This window comes from Elaeis guineensis, chromosome 7 (genome assembly GCF_000442705.2).
Source record: "Elaeis guineensis isolate ETL-2024a chromosome 7, EG11, whole genome shotgun sequence".
Lineage (NCBI taxonomy): Eukaryota > Viridiplantae > Streptophyta > Magnoliopsida > Arecales > Arecaceae > Elaeis > Elaeis guineensis.
The window spans coordinates 28,242,133-28,262,807 of NC_025999.2; the positions used below are offsets into that span (position 1 = coordinate 28,242,133).

At 35.3% G+C, this 20,675-nt stretch overlaps 1 long non-coding RNA gene and 1 other non-coding gene across 3 annotated transcripts in view; one reads left to right on the plus strand and one right to left on the minus strand.

The window, feature by feature from the left end:
- The window catches only part of LOC105036003 (uncharacterized), a 20,364-nt gene extending 14,970 nt beyond the window's left edge, over positions 1-5,394 (minus strand). Inside the window, exons 1-3 of the transcript XR_012142632.1 lie at positions 5,143-5,394; positions 4,841-5,052; positions 4,395-4,662 (exon numbers count right to left, since the gene is read on the minus strand). This is a non-coding gene — a transcript (uncharacterized protein). The remainder of the gene's footprint in view (positions 1-4,394; positions 4,663-4,840; positions 5,053-5,142) is intronic.
- Positions 4,558-15,390, plus strand: LOC140859159 (uncharacterized). 2 transcript variants are annotated; one of them, XR_012142634.1, is made up of 4 exons: positions 4,558-4,696; positions 5,888-6,003; positions 6,192-6,281; positions 14,762-15,390. It is a non-coding gene; the product is annotated as an uncharacterized lncRNA (long non-coding RNA). The 2 variants fall into 2 exon arrangements; XR_012142633.1 differs by having other exon boundaries at positions 4,580-4,696; positions 4,774-6,003.
- The last annotated feature ends 5,285 nt before the right edge of the window (positions 15,391-20,675 follow it).

Genomic DNA, 20,675 nt, shown 5'->3' on the forward strand with positions numbered 1-20,675 from the left:
CTTGCAAATACGATGTCTGACTGAGATGATCTTTGTTATAAAATTAGATATCTTTTTGAGATCTACAACTTGAGATAATCCTTAAAAGGTCTAAATCAGATCAAAATTTCATTATTTGGACCTTGAAATGGACTAGTCAAACTGAAACTTTTCTTTTCAGTTTGACTTTAACTAAGAGTTATTTTCCAATCTATAAAGAATTAGGTAAAGCGATACAAGGCAAAGTTAATGTAGAACTCAAGATCTGTATATCTTCTATAAATTTCTAATATTTTTTTATGATTTTTATATTTATCATTTTTTTTAGAGACTTAGTTCTATTTAAGTTAGGAAGAGGAGTACAACCCAAATTGTTCAAGGATGGATATCTTTCTAGAAGATAAGAAGAGAAATTCAACCTGAATTGTGTAAGGATTAACCTCACTATTATAAATAGGGACTATGAACCTCAGGTTATGGGATAGAGGATAAAAAAAGGAACTTGAGCCTTACTTTCGAAAATTCTCCATCTTCTTCCATCTTTTTTTGTGAGATTCGAGTTAAGCTAGTTGAAGAAAATTTTTCTTCTCCCTGATTGGATCAACTTGACACAAATAAGGTGTTTTATTCTTAAATTTCTTATAAAATTGGATACTTTCTAATAGAAAAGTATAGAAGACGAGCCTGATACGTAATACAATTTTTTGTGCCAAACCTTGGATCATGTTGTGAGCTTTCTTTAAAGTCAAAACCTCTTTCTACCTCCTCATGTGGGTCCAAGGATTTGTATTTTATGATTTCCTTCGGTTTGAACTTTCTTGATCTTCTTTTTTTCTTGATTGACATTCCATTAATGTCTTCTAAGGTAATTGCAGCATGAGAACTTTTATCACTTTGCACAGTAGATGTTTCATTTGTGCTGCCCATAGGTTTGTCATGACACCTATTTCCACAGGCATAAAGTATGCAGGCATAAACCCTTTCAGACTATATCACTTTGCTTGGATGGTTGTATAGTAGGAAAATCTTATTGTAGGCATATATTTGCATTTGTAGCAACTTGTCACTTCTTCGAGTACAGAAATGGACTTTTTACTTTCTATATGTGAACTTGGAGGTCAATATCTTCGGATAAGTTTATGAGATCATCAGTTTTGGCTGCTATATTGTGCAAGGATCAACCTCTAAGTGCTAGAAATTTAGAACCACCTATATTTCTAATAATTGTTATAATGGTTATTATTATTCTGATTCTAAACTTGCTAGCATAGTGATATCCTTGCACCAAGATTGAATCTTTATTACTTATTTAGCATAGACAAAGTCAAATCAGCAGGATTTATCTTGTTGCTGATCTTCACATACTCATCGTTTGCTACATAAAGGATATTTCTTTATCTTTCATGTATTCTAATACCCTTTAGTGTGGGCTTTCCATAGATTTTATTCCATTATTCAATCACCTTTTACTCCCCTGTTTGTGAAATCATTCATTCAAATATTAGAGATAAAGTTTCAGTTTTTGTTGAAAATGTTTAAATTTGGTAGATGGGTTGAACTAATCCAAGAGGATCTCCACCTGCCATGGAGTGATTTGGCCACTTCAGATAGGTCTGATGGGTTATAGGAGCAAGATTCACCACATCTCTAACTTGACTATGCAGATAACTTTCAAAGGCCATAACATCCCGATTTGGCGTCTGATTTTTGTGCTTTTTCTTATTTTTGAAATTGGATATCTTTTTAAGACCTACAAGGGTGATACCACCTCCAAGAGGTTTGCTGCTTTCTACCAACATGGGGATATGACATTCATTTGGGCCTTGAAAGAGGCCGGTCAAAGTAAAATACTAAACTTTCCTTTTCAATTAAGATTTTGACTAGCACATCTTTGAATGGCTGAGGAATTAGGCATTGCAATGGTAGGCAAGGTTGATGGAGAAGTCAAGATCTAGCCCTAGGTTAATTTTGATATCCATGTGATTTCTCCACTAGTTATTTACTATCTTACAAAAGTTCTAATCTCTTTTTAACTAGAAGCAGACTATGACTAGGATTTCGGACTCGGACCTCACTAATATAAATAGGAGGCTGTAATTGATTTTAGTATTCAGTTAATGAAAGAAAAAAAAAATCCAAAACATTACTTTGAGTTTTTAATTTTGTTATTATTTTTTTGTGAGAGGCTTGGGTTGAGCAGATGGAAGGATTTGCTTCTTCTCTCTGCAATCAGACTATGAACTTTATTTTATAGGGACTTTTGACTTTATGGCCTCAACATCGTATCCACCAAACATTATTTTCCAATGGTTGCAACTTGATTATGTCCTACATTACAGTTTGCTCCAGACATATCATCGCCTCTTGATAATACAAGTTCCCCTCAGGAGATATCCTATAAGTACATGCATAAGTACACAGAAATGTACATACATATGCTTACATACATTTGTACATTTATATGTTTCAATTTTTTCTTCTCAGTATTATCTTTCTAATGGTTAGAAATGGCTTTGACTACAAATTTTTCCAATTCAGTGTTTGAGTATGTTATGACTTTTTGAGGTTTCAAACTAGGACTTATAGAACAGGTCCATACAAGCCAAACTGATACATTTAAACCCTGCTATTGGTACCGTACCAACACCGTTTGGTCTCTTCATTTTCTGCTATGCTGGCATCAAGAGTTATGTTATTGGTGGCCATGCTATGTTACCGTACAGGTAAGGTGTTGATGCACGTATTTGAAAGCATGGTAATAATAGCTATACTTATAATAATGGCCGACATAATAGTTTTGGAGGCTTTCTGTTCTAATTGTTTTGATGACTGTAATTTAATACCATAACTATTCATCAGAACAAAATAATTTTCTTTGATGAAAATAATGCTTTTTTATTTCTTGTAAATAGTGATCTAAGCAAAGAATGTTGTCATTTTCCTGTTACAGCTTGTTATTTCTAGTTATAACAGCAAATAATGGTCATTTTTCCATTGTATAAGTGAATAATGGTGATGGAAGGAGTCCATTATGTGGGGGCATCTCTTCATCAAAGAAGCTAGCAACGTTGAAAACTTGAAATTAATACAAGATGCATGCTTTGTGCATCATTCCCTAATTTTATCTCATCTTGTTCTCATGTTCATTTCAAGTACGTATTATCTACCGTTTCAGTTTCTATACTTAATAAATATCATCATATCATTATTTTACATCTTGCTTAGTTTGATAGATCTTGTGGAAGCTGTACAAATATATGTTGGTTTATTATTGAAACTAGACTCCTTGATGAGATGTCCTGTTCCATATACCAGAAATGTGTATATCCTTCTCTGCCATTCTTTCCTATCATGGGAAATTGAAATCTTCTGCAAATATCTTCCCATTAGTTTCATCTAGTCTTATTAGGCCTTACTGTTCTTCTGAATCTCTGCATTCAAATTCAAGCCCCTTTTGCCCCAAAACCTCCTTCAATCTATACTGTGTGATGCACCACAGTCACACTATGGACGGTACCCACCATTTTTCCCTTGTCAACAAGCAAATACTAACTTCATTTCTTATTTACTTTTTTACTTCCTGTCATGACCCCCTTTTCCCTCTAGTTTAAACTGCAATGCTAGTTTATATTCTTAACCCCATCTTTGTAGATTAAAACCGTAACTTCTTAGTTGTTGTTCTGTCTTCTTTCTTCCAAATTTTTAATGAAGCCCTGGTTGATAATTGAGCACTTCAAAGCAGCCATGCAACATATTTCTGGACCCTTTAGATACTAAGTTTAGTCTTGGTAGATGAGGTCCTATTTAGATGTGTTTCATAAAAATTGTGATTCTATCATGTATGCTTGGAAGTTTCACCTTGAGCACTACTGAGAACCACTGCTACATCTTAATTCTTCTGACTTGTTTTAGTTGATTTTCCAAACATCAATATCCACTTCCATGGAAAAGTATGTGAACATGCTTTACTGTATCCGAGCTGGTAAGATTGACACCTCATGTCATTAGGTAAACTGCAGAAGTCAGAAATGGGGTTGCCTGCAACCTAATACTAGCTAAATAACCAGCCTGTATATCTAATTCTGATCATGTTTAACCTTTTTCCTTTCAGATATCTGGTTCTGTTTAGTTACCAAATCCTTTTTGACATCAGACCATGAAGGACAAGTTTGGATATAGATATAGTGATAACTAGTCTTAAGTGTTATGTCTTGTAGGGCTGCAGCTTGATTAGCAGTAATTCCTTAAGGGATGTCATTGGCTAATCTTTTTTTTCTTCCCCTCTCTTTCTTTCTTTCTTTATATTTTTTTAGTAACTTGTCTAAACAGATGTGAAAACGAGAAGGGGCATAAACAACCTAGACAAATAGGTGATATAAAATAATCTAAAGGGTACCTCTGAGGAAGGAACTTACCTCGAGTGACTCAGCATGTGCTTTCATCTTCTGCAAGATTTCCATATCTTGTGGGGTAAGTAAATCAGGATGTCCCTGAATAGCTGCTGAAGCTGGGAGCAACTTCTGGGTCATCCACCCATACAGAAGGGAAGGAAAATGGTGTGCAATCCAGAACGTTCTCTGATCCTGTACTAACAACTTCTTGTAGGCCATTCTTGATAGATTGGCAGGAAAAGAAGGCCACCAGTAGTTGACGGCCGGCGCAACTAGTGCTACTCCTGCCAACCTGCTAGAATTCAGCAAATTTGGAGCCACAACTAGTAAGTTCATTTTCAGGCAAAGTTTTAAAATATTCTATCAGGCTGAACTGGATAAACAATACTTGCTTCTCAAATAGCTTCGGAAAACATGATGGCATCACTGAAGGAACAGAGCTGAGAGTAGAACGTTGATAGATAGGTTACCTGTGTGGTATGTAATTGAGGCAACTCCAGGCAGGATAACCACCCATGGAACGTCCTATCAGGTAGAACTTTGATCCGAGCTCTAACTTATCAGCAAGCTCTTGAATGTCCATAGCTTCGCTTTTAACCGTGCGCTTTGGGTTTGGATCACTCTCTCCATACCCTGCTCGGTCAAATGATAGGAAGTAGACTCCTAGTTCATCCACAAGCTCCTGAAACCACAAGCCATAACACCAATAAAATCTAGTCTTATCCATCATATATAAATATAGATTACTATTATAATTTTGTGTTTGTTTTACTTGAGATGCTGGAAACTCGGAGTCTTTGGCAGAATTAAAGCCATGGACAACGATGACCTTGTACTTGGCCTTCTCCTTGGGGGTTCCTGCTTCTTTGTAGGCCAGGTACCTTCCATCTCTGAGCTTAATCCTTGGGGAGGTGACAGGAGGACCATTTGGTGTGCCACAAATTCTTGGAGGGGGAGGTTGGATAGCCTGGTAAGCCCATCCAAGCAGAACTACTAGCAAAACTGCTGCTGCTGCGGTAAGCATCCCTGTTACGGCGCTGAAGATTCAAACATCAGAGCTCATGCATTCTAGGCCATACTATGTTAACATGACAGTGGCAAGTTTAGTCTAAGAACAACATAAGCTATGAAAGAGCCTCAAGACCTGGGTTTCTTCTATGCTATCCAGAGACAGGAGTAGAGAGAGTTCATGTGAGGACTCTTTAAAGAGCTTCGACTCCGGTGGTAGGATTAGATCAGTTTTCCCCAAAAGGTAGGTTAAAGTGGAGTGGATGGATGGATAGAGCTTACTGAAACAAAACTACCTCTTCTGGAATATACTTTCTGTTTGCTGGGATTACCAACTCTTATGAATTGATGATGTGTCCATCATAGACTCGGCAGAATTTTCTACAATTGGTCAATTCTCATTCTTTGATTTACTCTTCTGCTACAAGTTATCTTCAGTAACATTTTTCATGAAAGTAAGAAAATTGCTAATGCACTAATAATTATTATGACTAATTTTATTTTGCTAGAATCCTTTATTGTGTGGAGGCGGTGGATAAATAACATCATGAATTAAAATGAATCAGAAAGGGAATTCTGTGGCTGCATAATGGGCCGCGAGGAATCTTGTCCTTTACCAGATAAGGTACCCAATTTCTACAAGTTCTCTCGTCTCAATTTAAGAAACTCTAGGAGACTCCTGGATGAAACTTGGGGAATAGTCTTCCTGGGTCTGCTTGATCTTAGCCTGTTTGTGGCTTTTTTCTTTTTGTTTTTATATTTCTTAATTTATTTTGTTAGGAACCTTTGATTTGTATCTATTTTGTATGTTAGGATATCATGTAGGTGCATTGTTATTGATATGCTCCCGGGAAGGTTTGACAGCCCTGCAGCTTTCAATTATACAAGCAGCAGGTACCATAGGTGTCACGCCTCCGATCCGAGATTGTGAATCGAGGGTCATGGCAACCGCCGCATACTCATAGAAAACTCTTCCCATAAGCATGCAAGGCATCTTATCATACTATCCTAAAACAACAGCGGAATAATTAGTCAATAATTTAAATCCAAAATATAACGATCTAAATTTTTTCTTTAATATCTTAATAAATTCAACAATAATTCAAAGGCTTTGCATCAAATTCAATAAGCCTTCCAACCTAAAATAAAAGTACGAAGATTCTGCTTCTGATCACTCTTCTATTCATATCTTGTATCATCTTAATTCCTCAACATCTGTAAAAACAGTAAAATAAGAGGAAATGAGCTAGACAGCCCAGTAAGCAACGATCACTTCTCAACAGATTTCATCAGGCATATAAGTAAATAATCATTTATAAAAAATAAGCATATAGAGTTCATCAATTCGAAATCAATTTCAATTATGCAATATAATTCATGTCAAATTCATTTCTTTTTCGAAATTTCAAGTTTCTTTCGGGATTTCAATTTCTTTTGTTCTTCGATTTCTTTTCGTCAACCATGAGCTATGACCATATTATCCCTGTGGCAGGATCATAATACCGCGTATCTGCTTGCGGTGGGCTGCGAATCATCTGGCAGCCAAGTCCTTTGGAACCGCTGGTCTAACTGACGGTTTTGTCGCTGGTCTATCTGGCGACATGTCGCTGGTCTTACTGGCGATACAAATCCTCAGGACAGTCAATTGCCAACGTATATGCCCCCGTTGGCGGGGTCCTCAACATAGTCAGGTTGTCAATTCTTATTGTTTCTTATATCATAATTCTTCATAAATCATGTTTCATATTCTAATTTCGATAATAAAACATATAATCATGTAGTATCGAAATCAATCAATATAATGCATCATGAAATCAATATATTCAATCATGCTTCATCATAACATTTCAAATAAGATATTTTCATAACAAAAATACCATTCATCCAATTCATGCATCGTTTCACAAATCATATCAGAAGAATACACTATAATTTGCCGATGAATCTAGAAAAGGTGAAACATTACTTACCTCGAACGCATTCCAATAAATCCATAAAATTCTATAAATTTTCTTCCAAAAATTCTGTTCGTAGATCATATCGCGATATCCCATGATCAAACATCCACAATCCTATACAGAATCAATTTGAATAATTAGAAAGAATACGAATTCTATATTTCAACGGTTTAGATTGGGTCCGATCATCTAATTTCATCTAATCAAAATCTAATTAGGACCTAAACGATCCAAAGTTTGACTATCAGATCAAATCGGATTCGAAGTGATAGGACCAAGGTTTCTTCATCGATTTCATAAAATCAAGTGGAGAGAGAAAATCAGAGGAGAGAGAATTCATGAGGTACAATTCGAATTGATCAGGTGACACAATCCAACATTACGATGGGTCCAATATCTCGATTGGTGAAATCAATGTGATCAAATCAAGTCATGACTAGATCGGAAATCATGGATGATCAAATCTAAAGATTCATGGTCTGATTAGAGTGGGTGCCAGTACGTTGTCTGACAATCATGGATCAAGGTTCTTCATTAGAATCAGATCAGACTTATTAAAAGAAATTTCTTCATTCACTAACCTTTTTTAGAGAGAGAATCAATCAAGAGAGAGAATATTTTGGAGAGAGAAAATTCTAGAGAGAGAAAATTCTAGAGAGAGAAAATCCATCTTGAATTCTTCAGACAATATGATTCAACAAATTTTGATTGATCATATCAAATCATGTTAAAATTATCATGTGGATAATTAAATAAGATCATGAGAAATAAAATCTAAAAATACTTGATCTGATCAAAGTGGATGTCGGTGTACCGTCCGACGATCACGGATCAAAAATCCATCACGAGGATCATTTAAATTCATCATCATTCTTCTCAAAATTCTAAAAATCTTAGGAGAGATAATCTAGAGAGAGAATTCTAGAGAGAGAAAGTAGAGAGAGAAAATTCAATTTTAGAGAGAGAAAAATACTAATTCAAGCTGAAGAGAGAGAGGGAAGAGAGAGAAACTCTCTTTCTCATATTTTATTATTTATCTCATTATTTATTAATTAATTTTATTTTTTTCTTTCTTCTTTTCTTTCTTTCTCTCTTTTTTTTTTTTTCTTTTTCTTCATGGAAGAGAGAGAAGAGAAAATCCTATTTATTATTATTATATTATTATTATTTTATTTTTCTTCTTTCTTTTTTTTTTCTTTTTCCTTTTCTTTTTCTTTTCTTTTTCTTCTTTTCTTTTCTTTTTTTTTCTTTTTTTCTTTTCTTTTTTTTTCTTTTCTTTTTCTTTTTCTTTTCCTTCTTCTTCTTCTTCTTTTCTTCCCGGGCTTTCATTGGGCCGAAACAGGGGACCTAGAGGTCCCCGTGCCTTGATCGGCCGATCACGGCCATCTTATGGCCGGAGGTGGCCGGCGGCAACGGCCGACTCTCCCGGGTTCGGAGAGACCAGGGCCGGCGGTCGGCGTGACCATCGGCGCCGGAAAATCAGAGGAAAGAGGCGGCTTACAGGGGGGTTTCTTTCTCCAACTAAATCCGGCGACACCCGTCGCCGGCCATCGTGCACACAGGCACGGGAAAGAAGGGAGAGAAGAGAGGGAGAGGAGGGAGACCTTACCACAACCTCCGGTGACCACCACCGGCGAGAAATCGCGGCGAACACGGGTCGAGGAGTCACGGCTTCAAACGGGAAAATCGGAGAAAAATCTCCGGCAATCGACGACGACGGAAGGGTCTACCCATAGAGGAGAGGGGAAGGGTTCTTATAGAGCTCGTCCTAGGGTCTTTCAATGGCCCTAGGACTCCGATTCTTGATCGGAGAAGAGGAAGACTCCGATCGGGAGTCTTCCTGCTCTGTTTTGTTTTTTTTTTTTTTTTTGTTTAATGGGCTTTAGTGGGCTTGGTTTGGGCTATAACATTCTTCACTCCTAAAAAGAAATTTCGTCCTCGAAATTTTCATACCTGTAGTCTCGAAGAGCTGGGGATATTTTTGCTTGAGTCTTCATAGTTTCTTACTTGAATCTCATCCTCAAATATTTCAAAATTCTAATTCTTAATACAAATTCATTCTTAAATCATTTCATAAGGAAAAAGTCAATACATTAATATCAATTTGATACGGAACTATTCATTTTCTTATTCATCAAGATCAACATCTCAAAGATTTTCAATATTTCAAGATTTCAAAATTATGATCTCATTTCCTGTAAAAATTAATATTCAATATCTCATGACTCAAATTAAAATCAAATCTATCTCTTGTGAATAGAAAAAGATCAATGTCTCTATTCTTGCATAAGAACTTCATTCATCATTAAGTCATTTCATAAAGATCAATATCACCATTGTTGATTGAAATCAATATCACTATTTTCTAGTCATTGAAGTTCTCTTACTCAAACCCTCAAACTCTTAAATATTCTAATTCTTGAAGCAAATTTTATCATTAAGTCATTCCATAATAAGAATCAATAACTCAAAAATTGATCTAAATCAAAACTATATTTTTCTTATAATCAAAATCAATGTCTCTATTCTAAGTAAGTATATCAATTTTCTTTATCTAAACATTAACAACTCTTAATTAATCGATTCATTATCAAATTATGAATAACTCCATTCTATCTTTTGTAGAACAATCGTCAATATCAACAGATAACCTCAATCTTTTTCATTCAGTCTGAGAAATAATAATAATCAAAAGAGTTCTAACTTCAAATTTCATTATACCCTGGAGATAATTATTTGAGTATACTAATCTAAGATCAAAATCATCATTCGATAAACAATCTCAAATTCTTCTTAATAAATAAAGAATTATAAAATTTAATTCTAGAATAGAGAAAATTTATCTCTAAATATTCTAAATCTAAAATCAAAAATCAAAGGTCCACTCATCCTAGAATTAGGATGCTAATTATTTTTGTAGCATAGTAGGTGGAAGCACTACTTTTAAAAATCACATTAGGATATCTAAATTTTTTTTTTTTTTTATATCAAACTATATCATTTATTATAATTCTTTGACTCAGAGAATCAACATTCCTGACTTACTCAAAGTAGTTCAGATTACCATGCTTCCACTGCGCACTCTGATCTAACAATCAAAATTTCTTAGGTTCACCAAAAAAAAGTTAGATCAAATTATTTCTTTATCCTAAAATTTTAAATTTCAATTGAAATCAAAGATTAACTTTCGATTCTCATTCATATCTTTACTGATGTACAATAATCTTGATTAACCCTTGAGTCCAATATCATATTTAAACCATCATATAGATTTACTATAATCAATATGAATCAAATCTTAATTCTCATATCAATTCAATTCGATAAATTTTCAAACCAAAAATCTTTATAAGTCAAATCAACGAGAAAATCCTTCGATGCTCCACCAAATTTGGACATAATCAGAATATATATATGGATTTCAAATCATTATTTTTTTTTCTAAAATTTCTATCATCGGGATCTTCAATATCTATTAAATATCCTTTCATAACAATCATACAAGCTTAAAAAAAAATCAAATCTCCATTTAATAGTAGATTCAATTAGGGACCTCATTAACAAAAGCAAAGGAACTCCATATCAATTCCTAAATCCCAATTTTTTAAATTGTAAATTCACATGGATCTCTTAATCTGAGATAAATATAAATCAGATCTTTTATCTTAATCTGAAGATATCAATTTTTCATTAACAACCTCAACAATAATATCAGAAAATCTCTTGATCAACTTAGATACGAAGTCTTTAAATTAAAATTTCATACACATCATGTAGTCTCCAATAGACATAATAAAATCCATTATTTAGATCTAAGGATGATGATTAAAGCTTCCAGTATGATGAATATTCTACAACCTCATAATCGATTTCATCAATAAGAAATAGGTTTCTTTGCAATATCCTCAAATATACATTCATCTCAATATGCCACTTTATATATAATCCACATATCAAATTCAATTTCGATAAATATTCCAATCAAGCATCATAAAAAAAAACTTTCTTAGCCCATTCTGGAATAACATTTTATCGTCAAGTCTTTATCTTGCTAATAATAGTCAACTTCTCAACTAGAAGTAATATCATAGTATTATTCTCACATCAAATTTGAACTTACGATTCACTTGAATAATCAATGATCAATTTAATAACCATAATGCACAATACAATTTTATATCAATCCTTTTGTGATTACTTTCGATCAAGATCTAACTAATCATATCATGATCAATAGATCATCCATCATATTTCAAATTCTATATGTTATAATCTATTGTGATCCTTTCATACATAATCTCAATATTTAATCAAAATTTATAAATATTTCTCCAACTACAATCATCAAAAATCTACACTATAATGTCCCTGGTGTCTATCCACTTACACCCATTCTATATCTGATTCTATGTTTCATAATTCATCCACTTATGCTCTGATACCATATTAATTGTCACGCCCCCGACCCGAGATTGTGAATCGAGGGTCATGGCAACCGCCGCATACTCATAGAAAACTCTTCCCATAAGCATGCAAGGCATCTTATCATACTATCCTAAAACAACAGCGGAATAATTAGTCAATAATTTAAATCCAAAATATAACGATCTAAATTTTTTCTTTAATATCTTAATAAATTCAACAATAATTCAAAGGCTTTGCATCAAATTCAATAAGCCTTCCAACCTAAAATAAAAGTACGAAGATTCTGCTTCTGATCACTCTTCTATTCATATCTTGTATCATCTTAATTCCTCAACATCTGTAAAAACAGTAAAATAAGAGGAAATGAGCTAGACAGCCCAGTAAGCAACGATCACTTCTCAACAGATTTCATCAGGCATATAAGTAAATAATCATTTATAGAAAATAAGCATATAGAGTTCATCAATTCGAAATCAATTTCAATTATGCAATATAATTCATGTCAAATTCATTTTTTTTTCGAAATTTCAAGTTTCTTTCGGGATTTCAATTTCTTTTGTTCTTCGATTTCTTTTCGTCAACCATGAGCTATGACCACATTATCCCTGTGGCAGGGTCATAATACCGCGTATCTGCTTGCGGTGGGCTGCGAATCATCTGGCAGCCAAGTCCTTTGGAACCGCTGGTCTAACTGGCGGTTTTGTCGCTGGTCTATCTGGCGACATGTCGCTGGTCTTACTGGCGACACAAATCCTCAGGACAGTCAATTACCAACGTATATGCCCCCGTTGGCGGGGTCCTCAACATAGTCAGGTTGTCAATTCTTATTGTTTCTTATGTCATAATTCTTCATAAATCATGTTTCATATTCTAATTTCGATAATAAAACATATAATCATGTAGTATCGAAATCAATCAATATAATGCATCATGAAATCAATATATTCAATCATGCTTCATCATAACATTTCAAATAAGATACTTTCATAACAAAAATACCATTCATCCAATTCATGCATCGTTTCACAAATCATATCAGAAGAATACACTATAATTTGCCGATGAATCTAGAAAAGGTGAAACATTACTTACCTCGAACGCATTCCAATAAATCCATAAAATTCTATAAATTTTCTTCCAAAAATTCTGTTCGTAGATCATATCGCGATATCCCATGATCAAACATCCACAATCCTATACAGAATCAATTTGAATAATTAGAAAGAATACGAATTCTATATTTCAACAGTTTAGATTGGGTCCGATCATCTAATTTCATCTAATCAAAATCTAATTAGGACCTAAATGATCCAAAGTTTGACTATCAGATCAAATCGGATTCGAAGTGATAGGACCAAGGTTTCTTCATCGATTTCATAAAATCAAGTGGAGAGAGAAAATCAGAGGAGAGAGAATTCATGAGGTACAATTCGAATTGATCAGGTGACACAATCCAACATTACGATGGGTCCAATATCTCGATTGGTGAAATCAATGTGATCAAATCAAGTCATGGCTAGATCGGAAATCATGGATGATCAAATCTAAAGATTCATGGTCTGATTAGAGTGGGTGCCAATACGTTGTCTGACAATCATGGATCAAGGTTCTTCATTAGAATCAGATCAGACTTATTAAAAGAAATTTCTTCATTCACTAACCTTTTTTAGAGAGAGAATCAATCAAGAGAGAGAATATTTTAGAGAGAGAAAATTCTAGAGAGAGAAAATTCTAGAGAGAGAAAATCCATCTTGAATTCTTCAGACAATATGATTCAACAAATTCTGATTGATCATATCAAATCATGTTAAAATTATCATGTGGATAATTAAATAAGATCATGAGAAATAAAATCTAAAAATACTTGATCTGATCAAAGTGGATGTCGGTGTACCGTCCGACGATCACGGATCAAAAATCCATCACGAGGATCATTTAAATTCATCATCATTCTTCTCAAAATTCTAAAAATCTTAGGAGAGATAATCTAGAGAGAAAATTCTAGAGAGAGAAAGTAGAGAGAGAAAATCCAATTCTAGAGAGAGAAAAATACTAATTCAAGCTGAAGAGAGAGAGGGAAGAGAGAGAAACTCTCTTTCTCATATTTTATTATTTATCTCATTATTTATTAATTAATTTTATTTTTCTCTTTCTTCTTTTCTTTCTTTCTCTCTCTTTTTTTTTTTTCTTTTTCTTCATGGAAGAGAGAGAAGAGAAAATCCTATTTATTATTATTATATTATTATTATTTTATTTTTCTTCTTTCTTTTTTTTTTCTTTTTCTTTTTCTTTTTCTTTTCTTTTTCTTCTTTTTCTTTTCTTTTTTTTTTCTTTTTTTTCTTTTCTTTTTTTTTCTTTTCTTTTTCTTTTTCTTTTCCTTCTTCTTCTTCTTCTTTTCTTCCCGGGCTTTCATTGGGCCGAAACAGGGGACCTAGAGGTCCCCGTGCCTTGATCGGCCGATCACGGCCATCTTATGGCCGGAGGTGGCCGGCGGCAACGGCCGACTCTCCCGGGTTCGGAGAGACCAGGGCCGGCGGTCGGCGTGACCGTCGGCGCCGGAAAATCCGAGGAAAGAGGCGGCTTACAGGGGGGTTTCTTTCTCCAACTAAATCCGGCGACACCCGTCGCCGGCCATTGTGCACACAGGCACGGGAAAGAAGGGAGAGAAGAGAGGGAGAGGAGGGAGACCTTACCACAACCTCCGGTGACCACCACCGGCGAGAAATCGCGGCGAACACGGGTCGAGGAGTCACGGCTTCAAACGGGAAAATCGGAGAAAAATCTCCGGCAATCGACGACGACGGAAGGGTCTACCCATAGAGGAGAGGGGAAGGGTTCTTATAGAGCTCGTCCTAGGGTCTTTCAATGGCCCTAGGACTCCGATTCTTGATCGGAGAAGAGGAAGACTCCGATCGGGAGTCTTCCTGCTCTGTTTTCTTTTTTTTTTTTTTTTTTTTGTTTAATGGGCTTTAGTGGGCTTGGTTTGGGCTATAACAATAGGTTTTCTTGTAAAACCTCTTCCTAATGGTCAATTTGAGTGGGCAATCCAGATTCACACAACCCTAGAACTCTTTTGGTCGCCTTCATCCTTGAAGAGGTAAGCATCACAATAATTGATTCTCCTACTGTAGCTGCTATGAACAGGGACACGAATGAGACCAATTTGGCTCATATCATACACCATTACCATCCTAACAGGTCTTTTACAGTGTATGGTCACATTTGTTTAAGGTCCATGTAGGTTCATGGGTCTTAATCAGAGTGCTTTCAATGGTCAGTTGATGAATATTATTCATGGCTGTGGACCAGCATGGTCTGCCTAGTTTCAGACAAAAGTTACAGTATTGCCAAAATTGTTGAATTTAGTGCCATGAAGATCATAATGTCAGATAGTGCTACCATTCAGTCACTTGAACAAGACCGGTTTTGTTGCCTAAAGTTTGTCCATAAACTGTACTAGTCTTTGAGAGGCTGCTATTATGGCGTTGGTAAAGCACCTTTGTGGGTGTGGTCGAGCTTTATTCATTTTGTGATCACTGTGTAGGTATTTTATAGGCGAATTTTGAATTACATGGCAGCAATGTCAGATTGCCACATGAATTATTCATATTTATATGGCTTGATCTTAAGATGTTTTCATGTTCAATCCGAAATTCCACTTAACCTTGTAAAGCTCATCAAGTATGCAGTGCATTTGATTGTTATCATGGTTCAATGGAACAATAAATCCGGTTAATTTTAAAGGAAAATTTGTAATTCACTGTAAGGGCCACAATTGATGTAAAAGGAACAATGATAAGAAAGCTAATTTGGGTTATCAGTCACCTGATCTCTGAAAAAAATCACCTTCAGAATAGCATTGCTTGCTCATGCTGCCTGCAAATGGCATGGACAGCATTGGAAGCTTGTGATGTTGAACCAAGTGAAAGGATTTGGCTGATATAGCATGACTGTGTCACTGGCACTGTCATATCCTTGGCACCATACCAAAGTGAACTGAATCCTCATCTTTGTGTATGGGTTCTCAAGATCGAAATGATCAAATTCCAACTCCCAAACGCAACGATGTTGGACTGTCTCAACTCTCAAGTGTCCTTGTTGCCTTATTCCTGCCTGTCGGTGCCGAACAAATAACATCAATTGTCAGAATTTTTGTTTGCATTGCTTGTCATGGTAAGTCCAAAGGCAGATGACAAAAAAAAGAAAAGAAAAGAAAAGAAAAATAGGACCTTAACATTATTGGGACCATTGGGCTCTCTTAGAAGGAATTCTCAAGGATTTCTTTGAGGAAAACTTTTATTCTATATGGTTAATCAGACAACTCTTTTCTCCCCTATAAAATGCCAAAGCATGCATGATGCATCTGAAACCAGAAAAAAAATGGACCAGGGAGGAGGGAAGGAAACCATGTGAGCATGTATCAATTATGGTACAAACAGTACCTTTTCACATGAATGGCATGCCTTTTCGTGTATAAAAGTTTAACTTATTCGATAATTGACCATAAAGTCACAGGTCTTTGGCACAACCTGGAATCCTTATAAATTTGGTTGCTGACTGTAAAACAGATGATAAAATTGCAATGAACCTATTATTCGGCCAAAGCATAGCAGCTTTCTCTAAAGTTCTTTTTCTTGACAACATTTCAGTAATTTTGTAATGACCTGGCCAAGAACTTTTGCCCTACACAAATCTCAAAGCAAGGGTAGAAAAGGGTTTAAAAAAAATATGGAACCTCGTATGCTAGGCACATGAGGTAGAAGAGGAGGACTCTAGATGGAAGTAAGCTTCCTCTCCGATTTTGGAGAGGAAAGGAGAGTTTGAGGCATATTGGACTTAATCAATCTATAAAAGCCCTTCCCTCTTTCCTCTGTGGTTCTCATTCTTGAAATGCTGATTAATTGCCGCCAATCTCGTGTTTGATTTTTTTTTTAATCAGTCAGAAAACTTTGCCATGTCACCATCAATTTTTCACTGGAATTGAGATACTAACGTCAACTCTTCTTCTTTTCCTTTCTAACCCCAAAGACCACCATTGACGGTCTAATTGGTGCTGTTGGTGGCCGGATTTTATGATGGATATGGCTTTCTCCTGTTCCTTTATCCTTCTATTTTTCTGTCGATCTAGCCACCATTGCTAGATGTGGCCATGCTTGGATTGTCAAGAGGCCCTCACCACTGCTGTTACCAGCAAGGGGTTGTCTCTGATCATGATCGCCACCAGGGGTGTGGTTAGTGCTGGATACTATTGGAAATCCCTCATGTGGGATTAGAATCCTATTAAAATAAAAAAAAGGGGTGGGAAGAAGAGTCCAAAAAGAACTCTATTAATGTCCTATTTAATGGGCAACAAAGGAGTATAGAGCTTGTGCCGCAACGCATGAAAACCATGGAGCATGGAAAAGCCAAAATCAAAAGCATGCACGAAAAATAAAGGCTGTGGCAAGGGGAGAAAATAAAAGATTTTGAAACTACTTTGTTGGACGATCGGATGGTTGATTTTATCCCGATTTTGATAAAATTTTAGTATATTATTCTTGACATCGAGAGCCATAAGTTGAATGGTTTTAATCTTTGAAAATCCTTCTCCACAAATTGTTTAAAGCATCCACGCATTTGGTGAGATCTATCCTTATTTATTATTGAAATCCATCCTATTGATGGTGAATATTTTTGTTGTGAAAATCAAGATTTGGTCTTGAAGATATATTTGTATAGTCTTTAGTTGATTTAGAGAAGATCTACAGCAATTCTATTATTTTATATAGTAAAAAATTCACAACACAAATCTGATGTCCTTATGTTTGATTTTATTTATATTCACTGGATTTGATATTGTTGAGTTATTGCTTGTTTTAATTTGTATAAAGGAAAAAAAATTTATCCTGGGTATAATTCTATTTGTGGTCCTTTCATCCCAATAACTGATCTCAGAGCTATGGTTAGACAGTCGGTGTAGTTTGTACTAATTAAAATGTAGGATAAATCTGATATGGTTAAATTAACTTCATCAAATTATTCCTTGTGGAGGATGATGATGAAGGATTTATTGTATTGTCGAGATTTGTTTGAACCGATTGAATTGCAGAAAAAATACTGGATGATGTAAAAGCTAATGAGTGAAAAAAGTTGAACAGAAAAGCTACGACTACGATTAGATAGTAGATTGATGTGAGTGTAATCCATGATATTGCTATAGAGATAGATGCTTAAAAAGTTTGAAATAAACTGAAAGATCTGTATCAGTGAAAGAATACATAGAATAAAGCCTACCTGATCAGAAGATCTGTGTGTTAGATATGTGCCCTAGAAGCTAATTATTGGCTAACATATTTTATAATTTTAGGACTTAATTTTATACTTGTAATATTTTTATTATTAATAAAAAATTTTATATTTTAATTATATTTATGTGTCCATGATTTATCTTAGAAATTAATAAAGATGATTTTTGTATATTCTCAAAGTATTGAGAATTTGAGACATACATTATTTAGTGATTAGTTTCTAAATGCTCTCGATCAAAAGATCGTCATGGAGAATAGTGATTAATCTATTTGAGATCGATGTATAGTTCACCTTCCTTGTAGGCAGATGAGTCTTGGATTTACAGTGTAGGGACACTGAAGTGAGAGTGTGGGTGGTTGTTAGAGAATAACTTACACTGAGCATGACCAACACGAAAAATTATTTGGATGTCTACTCACTCATCAGTGGTTGACTCGATGCTGCAGTGGTGTGAGTGGTCTTTTGACCTACGGTGTCATCGGCTACTCGCAGCGAGACTACTAAGTTTGACTGCATATTTTCTTTATCCCTAGCCATTCAGGCCCTTACTGTGTATGTTGGCTACAGTAGGTTTAGGTTCACTATTAAGAGTAGGATGCACCTAGAAGGAATCTTTTAATCTTGGTAGAAAAGGAGAAGTTCTAAGCAATTTGCGAGACTGAGTTCAGAAAGTCTTTGGCTAAAGTAAGTGTGAATACTGAAAAAAATTTTTTACGAGATTCACAAGTGAACTCAAGTTAAGCCAATTTAGCATATGACTAACGATGGGGTCTGACAAGTTCTCTATAACCTTCATCAAGTCGGGACTCATAATAAGACTGAATCATACGATAACTGCATCTAGGGGTTTACACTTTTATTCTACTAGATTGCCACTATATACTGCTAGGTGTCACTGGTGGATTGTGGGACTCATCGAGTGTCATTTGGATAATCGATGACCCTCGAAGGGTAGAGCTGAAATTGTTTCAATTCATCGAAAAGAGTTTCGATAATATTATGATGGAGATCACAATATATCTCACTACCAGATAGAATGGAACCTATGGAGTCACACATTAAGGGATTTAATCTTGAATTTACCAATTGGACTTGTGAAGTTCTAATTGAGTTAGGATTTAATGAAATCTTATTGGATTTAAGAGAATCATTCTAGCACATGGTTAAATCTAATTTTTCTCTGGACTTCGATTGGATCAAGTTCATAGCCTTGAATCTAATCTAAATCTATTTTAATTTGAGTTTAGTAGGGCACCTATTTATGGGCCCAAAAAAATTGTATAAGTCAATGAGTTGGCTAAATAATCTCTTATTTTCTTCTTTGTTATTTTCTAATGTGATGTGAAAATTATTGGAAAGAAGAGATGGCGCTTGCCCTTGGATAGAGAGTGAGATAGACAGAGGGGCCCACTTCCTCTCTTGCTTAGGCATGAAAGGAGAGAGAGAGGGGCCATGCCCCCTTTCTTGTGCATGAAAACCCTAAGGGGGCGCCAAGTGTTGGCGCCCCAACTACCTGCCTAATAATTTATGTGGTGCCCTCTCATCTTGCTTTATAAGATGAGGGCACCACATCCACTTGACTTTTGAAGTAAGGGCCTTTCCAATTAGGTCTGATTTTCTTAGAAAGAATATCAGATTAAAAGGTAAGAGACCTTATGAGATAAGATCTAACTTTTTTAGCCTGATTAGATAATGATTTGGAATCAAGAAAGGTCTATTTAAGGAGATAGTCTCCTAGGGTTTGAAAGAATTGAATTTTGAGATTCAAAACTTCCTCCTCTCCTTCTCCACACCACCCTTGCTTTCTCTCTTTCCAATGCCCAAGTGTTGGGCATCCCATCCTCCCACACGCCCAAAGGGAAGAATGTTTTTCTTCTACATCAAGCAAAAGAGAGAAAGGCTACAGTTCAAATGTTGGTGCTGCAGTTCAAGTGTTGGCACCGCAGTCAGAGATCGACGTGTGATCAAAAGTTCAAAGAGGCTAAGATCTTACTTAGAGAAGAATGATCTATCATGAGAAGAAAAATTCAAGATTGATCCCAGTGGATATCTGTAGAAGCTGGACATGTGTACGGCTCAAGAAACTTCGGATCTAAGATCATTGGTAGCGGTGTATTTTATCCCGCACAAAGATTTTGAGATTCGATCTCATCTTTATTTTAATTTTTAGATTATATAAATATCTTTATTTTTGAGCTCGGATAGGAATAGATGAGATCTATTACATGTGGGGTTAAAGGATTTAACTCAGTTCAATTTTGCTGCTCTTCAAAAAAATTTTGAAATTTATGTATGCAACCCTACCGATATTCTAACACTGTGAACCTAAAATATAAGGATGGCCAAATACTTCAAAACATTTGAATAATTTTTAGGAGATCTTAAATTAGTTGGCTACAATGAAACTACTTCTTGATAATGAGGTATAGGCATTAATCTTACTGAGTTTCTTATCAGATAGTTGAGCGACATTGGTGGTGATGCTAAGTAATTTCACTATCAGTGACAAACTTATCTTGACTATGGTGAAGGATAGTATATTGAATGAAGCAAACGATGAAAAGAGTAGGATTTGATAGATACAGGTTCTAAGGCACTAGTTATCGAGCAGAGGGGGAGAAGCAAA